The sequence below is a fragment of the Lactuca saligna genome, chromosome 6 (assembly GCF_052625555.1).
Source record: "Lactuca saligna cultivar CGN05327 chromosome 6, ASM5262555v1, whole genome shotgun sequence".
NCBI lineage: Eukaryota > Viridiplantae > Streptophyta > Magnoliopsida > Asterales > Asteraceae > Lactuca > Lactuca saligna.
The window spans coordinates 29287193-29297353 of NC_136422.1; positions in this window are offsets into that span (position 1 = coordinate 29287193).

Below are 10161 nucleotides of genomic sequence, written 5' to 3' on the forward strand. Positions count from 1 at the left end.
ATCGGTAAATCTCCTTTCTTGGAATTCTCCATGTTGAACCTTTTCAACACCTTATCCAAGTAGATACTCTGACTAAGTCCAATTAGTCTTCTACTCCTTTCTCTTAATATCCTTATCCCTAGGATATAGGTAGCCTCCCCTAGGTCCTTCATAGCAAAACACTTCCCAAGCCAGGACTTAACCTCCTGCAAGGTTGGGATGTCATTTCCTATGAGTAGTATGTCATCCACATATAGTACCAAGAAGCTAACTATACTCCCACTAGCTCTGACATACACGCAAGACTCATCTTCGCTTCTCGAGAAGCCAAACTCTTTTACCTTCTCATCAAAACAAAGATTCCAGCTACGAGATGCTTGTTTTAATCCATAAATGGATTTCTCAAGCTTGCATACACTATTAGGGTACTCTGCACTGACAAAACCCTCTGGCTGATTCATATACACATCCTCAGCCAACTTTCCATTAAGGAAAGCGGTTTTGACATCCATTTGCCATATTTCATAATCATGAAATGCTGCAATGGCTAACATAACCCTAATAGACTTAATCTTTGCTACCGGCGAGAAGGTTTCATCATAATCAATACCTTGAGTTTGAGTAAAACCCTTCGCAACCAGTCGAGCCTTATAAATATGCACTTTTCCTTCCATGTCTGTCTTCTTCTTGAAGATCCATTTGCACCCGACTGTTTTACGGCCTGGTACATTGTCAACCAAGTTCCAAACTTGATTGTCATACATGGACTGTATCTCGCTGTCCATAGCCTCCTTCCATTTAGCAGACTCTGGGCCTGCCATGGCTTCCTTAACAATGCTGGGTTCATCCAAATTTACCAGTGTACTATCACTAATAAACGTATCACCTTCCATAGTAATATGAAAGCCATAATAAAACGAAGGTGTGTTCCTAACCCGTGTGGAACGCCTCGGAGGTATAGACTCGTCAGCTAGATCAACAGGAGTTTCCTCCTCAGGTTGATTGCTAGTGTCTGAGGTTCCTTCACCAATTGATTCTTGAATTTCTTCAAGATCAATCTGCCTCCCACTGTCTCCTTGGCTTATAAATTCTTTCTCGCGAAAGATCCCTCTTCGTGCTACAAAGACCACATTCTCACTGGGTCTGTAGAAGAGGTAACCGAAGGATTTCTGTGGGTAGCCGATGAAAATACACCTTTCACTTCGGGGTTCAAGCTTATCATGAGTTTCACGCCTCACGAAAGCTTCGCAACCCCAAATTTTGATGTGGTCCAAATTGGGAACCTTCCCAGTCCACATCTCATGAGGTGTTTTGGTAACCTTCTTTGTAGGGACTAGATTAAGGATATGGGCGGCAGCCTCTAAGGCATACCCCCAAAAAGAGATTGGTAACGAAACTCGACTCATCATAGAGCGAACCATGTCCAACAAGGTTCGATTACGCCTCTCAGCTACACCATTCAGCTATGGTGTCCTGGGAGGAGTCAATTGTGAGACAATCCCACACTCCTTAAGATAGTCAAGGAACTCGGTACTAAGATACTCACCACCTCGATCGGATCAAAGCATCTTAATGTTCCTGCCCAATTGATTTTCTACTTCCTGTTTGAATTCCTTAAACCTTTCAAAGGTTTCTGACTTATGTTTGATTAAGTAGACATACCCATATCTACTAAAATCATCAATAAAAGTCACATAATACCGATTAGCATCTCTTGTGGCGGTTTTGAATGGCCCACATACATCAGTATGTATTAGGTCCAACAAACCCTCACCCCTCTCACAAGTTCCAGTGAAGGGTGATTTTGTCATCTTTCCAAGTAGACAAGATTCACAATTATCATCCGATTTAAGGTCAAATGATTCCAAGACTCCACTCTTTTGGAGTTGGCCTATGCATTTCTTGTTTACATGTCCAAGACGACAATGCCACAATGATGCTTTATCTAGGCTAGTAGAAGAATCAATATACAACACATTATTTCCTAAGTTGTCTACAATCGACACAGTTTCATACACACCATCACAAGGTAATGCTTTAAAATAAAACACATTATTAAAGGAAGCATTAATACCACCACATTCATTATCAAACAAAAAGGTAAAACCTTGTTTGTACAAAGCATGAAAAGAAATAATATTCCTCGCCATTTCAGACGAGTACACACATTTATTCAAATCTAATTTTAACCCATTATTAAGCAACAAAGTATAAACTCCAATCTTGGAAACAGGTGAAGCCTTCCTATTCCCCATGATTAAGTTTATCTTCCCGTGCTCCACATTCTCACTTCTTCTTAGGCCCTGCAAATCAGAACATATGTGAATACCACATCCTGTATCAAGCACCCAAGAGTTAGAATATGTTGAGTAATTAGACAATATAGTGTAAATACCTGCATGGGTGGGTTTCACTTTCCCATCCTTTAGATCCTGCAAGTACTTAGGGCAGTTTCGCTTCCAGTGTGCCTTTTCATGGCAATAAAAGCATTCAGCATCCTTGGGAATGGCAGAAGGAGTGACAGAACCGTTCTTAGTCTTTGATGAGGAGCCTTCAAGAGACTTTCCCTTGGTACCCTTCGAAGGGTGCTTCCTCTTTTTCCCTTTGCCTTGCCCAATAGCTAAAACAGGGGTAGATGTTGGAGTAGGAGTAGTAGAGGTAACAACCGCTTTACCCTTAAGACCGGATTCCGCGGTCTTCAAGAGTCCTTGAAGCTTGCTGAGGGTAACTTCCTCCTTGTTCATATGATATGTCATTCGAAAATGATCATAACAAGAAGGCAAGGAGTGCAAAATGATGTCAATTGCCAACTCCTCAGGGATGTTAACATTTAGCTTCAGCAGACGGTCCACATACCTTTGCATCTTTTGCATGTGGCCCGTGACGGATTCTCCGTCCTTCATGCGGGTAGTTATTATGGAGGAGATTATTTCATACCGCTCCTGACGAGCACTCTGATGGTACCTTTCCATCAGGTCTTGGTGCATCTCAAAAGGGTAGAAATCTTCATACGACTTTTGGAGCTCGGCTGTCATTGTGGCCATCATGATACATGTCACCTTAGTAGCATCTCTCTCATGAGTCCTGAATTCAGCGATCTCCTCAGGAGTAGCAGTAGACTCATCAAGTTCTTTTAACTCCTTATTGAGGACATATTCCTTGTCCTCATAACGAGTAACCATCCTGATGTTCCTAATCCAATCCATGAAGGTGGAACCATCAAAGATGACCCTCCCACAAAGATTCATGAGAGAGAAAGAACCATTTGGGTTAGAGCCTGAAGCATTAGTGTTGGAAGACATCTGAAAAGAGAGTAAGTTTAGATTAGATATATTGAATCCTTAATAAGACACCCAAATGTAATATTAAGGCTAGGATCCAATCACAATATATTACACTTAGAAGAGGGATGTCGTAATCTAAGTAATAATATATTTGAAAGGTAGGTGAACGACGATTCACCAATTTCCACCATGAAAACGAAATGATTTATTAGGTTTAATTGGATTTGAAATTCCTAGATTCTTTTGAGATTCATTGAACTTTTCAATGGCATGTTTCAATCTCGATTGTGCCCTTCAAGTTTTGTGACTGGGATGCCGAGGATCACAAAACAAGGTGTGAATAACCATGCTAATTCACTTGGTACCCTTAATATTATCACCTAATCAATGTGCCGGTTAACCACACACGCTCCATTGATCTATGACAAACATTAAGTCACCCTTCGTGATCCTTACTAGTCCTAGTTAGTGTGCCGGTTAACCACACACGCTCCACCAACGACTTGGTAAGGTACAAAGTGTGAATTCCATGGACTAGCACCATGTTCACATTTTCCTAAAATAACTAAGATTGGGAATTAAAAGAGTTTAGTTATTTTATAATATTCATTATACTTTTAATGAGGATTTAAATTCATTGTTCTACCCGTTCGGCTAACGACCCTCCACCGATCAAGCAAGCGGTGGGTGAGAGTATACACCCATTAAGTCGCCATTTTATAGGCAACAACCTTATACCCACCTTATAGACCGGCTTCGTGAATGAGGCCTACTAACGGTAAAACGACTTATTCTTATACATATATATATTAATTAACCATTAATGTTATAAATAGTATAAGGGTTGAATTTTAACTATTAAAACTCTAAGGGTTGGAATTAAAGTTTATTAAAGTGTGTGAAACTTTACAAATTCCAAAACTTGAGGGCAAGTTTTGTAACTTTGCAAAACTCTTCATTTCATAACTTATGAATTAAAGGTTCATAAAAATGAAGACTCTTCATTTTTCATGTAACTTATGTGTTTTAAGTGTGTGTTAAATAAGAGTGACCTTTGGAAATCCATAACTTGAGGAAAAATTATGAACTCCATTAAAACACATAAATGATAAAGAATTAATTCTAAACAATTCAGGAAATAATTCCTATCATTTTCTAAATTCATAAGAACATGAACATGATCATCAAAAATTCAAGAATTATATGAACACATAAAATTATGGAATTTTGATATATGTTATTGTAAATGGACTAGAACAACCATTACACCAACTAAAATAAGTTTTATAACACCAAAACAATTTAGGGTAATGTTTCTAGTCCATTTCCAGCAGCAAAAGTCGAAAAACTGCACTCTTTCGATCCTACTCGCCGAGTGCATGAACTGACTCGTCGAGTAGGTTGAAGTTTGCCTTGGACTCGTCGAGTCCCCCCAATGGACTCGGCGAGTCCACCATGCAGACAGCAACGATTTCGACTTTTTTCACTATTTTGCATCAAGTATCAAACAAGCAAGCCTAGGCTCTGATACCACTGTTGGGTTTTGAGCAATCTAACACTTCCTAAGTGTGCATGCAACCCTAATAAACCTTGGATCTATGTTTGTCTAAATACATGCAAAATAATAATTTTCCAAGGTTTATAACCTATCTAACATGACATGGGGAACATTTCAACATAAAAGAGTTAGAAGAGATTACATACCTTTTGGTGAGTTTGGTTCTAAGGAGTTTGAGGGCGCCAAGCACCAATAGTGTGAATGCCTCAAATGGAATCACAAACACCACAAACTCTTGGAAAACTTTGAGAGAGTATACACCTTGTATAAAATCGGCCACACACATGCACACACACACTAGTTCACTAGTTTTCTCTTAGGCTCCATTTCATGCTCCATAAGCATGCTTATATAGTGTGCATGGTTAGGGTGAAACCCTAATAACCCATGTCTTTTCCTTTCCAAGGATCCATGGGTTAAAAGCTCCATGGATCATCCATGGACTTCCACATAAGCCTAGCCCATTAACAAATGAGTATTAGCCCACACTATATAAAACAAATAGCCCATAATCTAATTAGTCTTCCTTTTAATCTCTAAATTAATTCATAATTAATTTAAGACTAAAACTAATTAAATAATGTAACTTCATATTAATATATTATAACTCATAATATATTAATAAACATATGTGTATAACTCTCATAAAATTATCCATAATAGTTTGGATGAGATGCAACCCAAATGGACCATGCCGGTCGGGTCAAGTATATACCAAATAAGTTATGGACTTAGACACCTTATCCAACAGACTCCCACTTGGATAAGTCTAATAACTGTATTTGCCTATAACTTCAGGAACCAACCAGCAATCGTAGCTCTCGAAAACTCCCTCGAACTATGAAGACTCTGTCGAACTATGAAGCGCCATTTTAGATAAGTGATCACATAATCCTCTGTTCTCATGATATCAGCCGGACAAACACATGGAACTATGTCTTGCTTATTGTCTAGCAGTTGTTTCTCGATTTTCCGATTTGTTTGACGAAGAACTTCACTGAACACATCGGTTTAGTTCTGACCAGGCCTGGTACATGAGTCAACACAAAATCATCGAGGGGCCCAGATATCGCTTCTATTTCTAGAAGGAACAGATAAACTTCGACTGATATGCTTGTTCTACTACTTATTGAATTGTACACAAAGGCACGTTTTATAACATCAAGTTACTGATGTGTTTACATGCAATCAATGCACAACCAACTCATAGGTAACAACTCATATCTCTAGGTTTAAAGATTTATATGATGTTATCGTCTCACGATCACTCGAGATAAATTCCATGAAGTGATACAAGTGAGCGTGGGTTTATACCAATACTCATAACTTATGAGTACTCATGAATGTTGCAGCAACCATTGCCATGTCTAAACACTTTTAAGGCATCTACAAACCCAATTCATGACAATCTTGATTCATACCTACTTCCGACGTATGATCGATTGTGGAGGTTTGAATAAATTAATTATTCTGGAAGTCAAAACATGCAAAACTGAAACAATAGTAAATAATTGACAATAATAGTAACACTTTACTCATAAATAAATCACAAATTTTATTCATCATCAAACGTCGATTACATTTTACAAGTTTCAGGAAAACTATCTAATCTATAAAGCTAATATCGTCCCTCAGCCCGATGCGTCTTGCATGCTGAAAATGCTTAACCCTCGTCAGTCCCTTCGTAAGGGGATCTGCAGGATTCTCATCCGACGATATTCTCTTAGAGGGATAAAACCCTCTCATCACTTGCAACTGAAAACAACAAGCATTAAATGATTTTTCTCCTCCCCAAGGGAAGAATCTCAAAACGGGGAGGGGAAGGGGTAGGGAAGTGACACTTACCGTCCTTCTCCACATAAAATTAAGGCATCATCCCTTAGGCTCACACACCAAGCAACACTCATCCCCACCGCCGCCAGGATGCAATCCTGCCAATCTTCCCCGTTGAAGCAGATCCCCTTCAATGCTTGATCAACAAACAAATCGCAACCCGAAAATTAAGGTGCTAAATCTGAGGAGATGGTCACACTGGGATATCAAGGAATGATCAGGTCGTTGTTAATCTACAACCACCAATTCTGCCAGTTCTTTCGACGATCCTTCTAGTTAACAATAAACACATGAGTATTACATCGCTAAGAGAAAGTATGCACTCCAAACTAGGTGGACGATTTCAAGAAAGACTAGAAGGCCTAGACTTAGGGAAGTACAACCAAGGCTTAGCGGGCTAACACAAACACAACAATCTTATTAACAACATTAAGAGTGATTTTGTCCACAGAGAAACTATACTCACCCATGAACTCATCAAAGAAATTCGATATAGGCAGCAGAAGCCCCACTTCGAAGATCAACATAGGGACTCCAATCTTCCCTGTCGGCGGATGATAGATGAAAGCCCCATTTTTGGAAACTTTACTTTGTGTTCAAGCATAAACCCAAACCGGAACTGAAGGTACTCGGATTCTTCCAGTGTTAGGTCATTCCCAGATCGCATGGATGTCATTGTAGATCGAGAACAGAAAATGGTAGGAAAAGAATAAGCACATAAGAAAACTGAAATAGTTGAAGCATAGGAGATACAAAGAATAAAATGTCCCTAAATAAGGGAAATTTTAAATACAAAGTGGGAGAATTGAACGGTTACCATAGTTCTGTCACACCAGTGGACATCTGATCCATCTCCACCGAACGCGTGTCCTGGTCAAGGCTAGAATAACTCGGCTACGTCATCCCAACGTAGAATTCTACTAGCCATGAACACTAGTTAATGTATCCCTCTAGTAATATGTCAAAGATAAAAAAAACCAGTTATCTAAAGGAAGACCTAGTTAACGGTCGCTACCCAGCATAATTGCTAGGCCCGGGCCCTCGCCCATATGGCCTTGCACTTAGACCCTGACGCTATAGCGATAAGGTCCAACTCAGAATGAGAAACTCCAGTCTATAGAAATCCAAAACAATACTAATCCCTTCCCAGAGCGATGATTGTAACACTCAGAGTGTTGCCCTTTGGTGGTTCTACACCAATAGCAGATAACCGCTAGTGGTGCACGATCCGCCAATAGGCTCCACATCCTGTCGGCCCAGACAAGACAAAAGGTGTTGTTGGGGACATACTCCCAAGACAATAGGTATAAAAGAAACCTTTCTTCTTCGAAAGAAGGGATTGCCTCATTCTGTACCTTAAGCTAAACCCTAAGTCTCTCATCTAATTACTGACTAGACTGTCGGAGCTTCGTTCTAGGACCACCTCCTAGACGACGACTGACTCCGATTCTTTCTTTATTGTGATTCTCAGGCTTAAGCGATAAACAGCTACCCCCAAACGATTTTAAGCTTGGAGAACATATCGCAACACTAACATACTCAAAGGACAAAGTCCAAGTGCAATAAAATTGAGTTAGCCAAACTTTAATACCACTTATGGGTTTTGAGCCTCATTTGATCAAACAAATTGTAGAGGAAAATAGAAATAAATCATATCTAAATTTGAAAGAATTGATCTAAACTCAACTAATCTATGCAACTTATAAAACTCAAAGGATAGAAGACATATCTTAGATTTCTTTGTGGGTTTCTTCTTTTGACGAGCCAGTTGACTGGACTTGAGAGCCCAAAGGAGATTTCCTCTTCTAAAAGCGCACCCAATAGACAAATAAGAAACAAATCCAAGAAACCTTTGAACAATGACCTTCAAATAGAATCAAAATCTCAGTTCTATTCTTCGACCACGATGTGGGACCCATAATTTAGGATTCTTTAGGGCTATGAAGAATCCGGACACTTAACAACTGAGAGGTATTTTCACATATATCAAAACCGGATTTGGAGCCCTCTATTTCTAGGGAGATGATTTGAAACCCTAGAGATAATTACCTAATACAATAATAACAATTATCTAATGAATTCAAATCATTTTGTAATATTCCATATGATGGGTTTTGAGCATTACATCAATCCTATGGTGCATGTGCAAACCCTACATATTTGGATCTAGGTTTCTCTAATTGTACATGCAAATCATCCAAATCTATAAACCCTAGATCTAGCATAAAAAATCCGAAAATAACAAATAAAACAAGTTTAGATGATTACCTCGGTTGTAGATTATAGATCTTGAGCTTTTGAGAATCTTAGCACCTCAAATGTTGTGCCTCTAATAGATCACAAATATCAAAGCAAGTTAGAGAATAATAGAGAGAGAGGGGGGAGGGAAGGCTAAAATTCGGCTCCTAGAACTCTTAGGGCTATTGTGTAGCCGAAAATAGATAGCTAATGGTCCCTTTATATAGGTGAGGAATTAGGGTTTCAATCAAACACTTATCCGGTTGCTTAGGCTCAAAGCAGCCATAAGAATCTTCTGCAATCCCTACCATGGACAATTCTTAAGGCCTTATCCACAAGAATTCATCCACCCTATCTCTAGGGTTTCCTCAACCTACTTTACAACTATCCAATAATTACAATATCAGTCCCTTAGCTTTAATTAATATTTTTTATCACAAAATTAATTCCTAATTAATTCTTGACCAATATTAATCAAACAAATATGATTTCTCCTTTAATATATTATTCATATAATATATTAATAAACCATAATAACCTCTTTTCTATAATCCATCCAGTCAAGTTGCTTTGGTGAAGGCAACCCAAAAGGACCATCCTAACCCTAGGGCTTTGAATCTTACTCAACTTGGTATTGCTTTGGATTGGTAACTCCCCTTTCTTGGAATTTTTCATACTAAAATGCTTTAGTACCTTATCCAAGTAAGCACTTTGACTAAGTCCTATTTGTCTTTTATTCATGTTCCTCACTATCCTTATCCCAAGAATAAAGGCAGCTTCTTCAAGGTCCTTCATAGCGAAGCACTTCCCAAGCCAGGACTTAATCTCCAGTAGGGTTAGGATGTCGTTTCCTATGAGCAGTATGTCATCGACATATAATACGACGAAGCTAACTATACTCCCACTAGTTTTGACATATACACAAGACTCATCCTCGCTTCGCAAGAAACCAAACTCTTTGACATTCTCATCAAAACAAAGATTCCATCTGTGAGACGTTTGTTTCAATCCATAAATGGACTTCTCAAGCTTAAACACTCTATTAAGGTGTTTTGCATCGACAAAACCCTCTGGCTGAATCATGTAAACATCTTCAGCCAACTTCCGATTAAGGAAAGCGGTTTTGACATCCATCTGCCATATTTCATAATCATGAAACGCGACTATGGCTAACATAACCCTAATATACTTTATCTTCACAACTGGCGAGAAGGTCTTATCATAGTCAACTCTGGGAGTTTGAGCAAAACCCTTCGCAACCAATCGTGC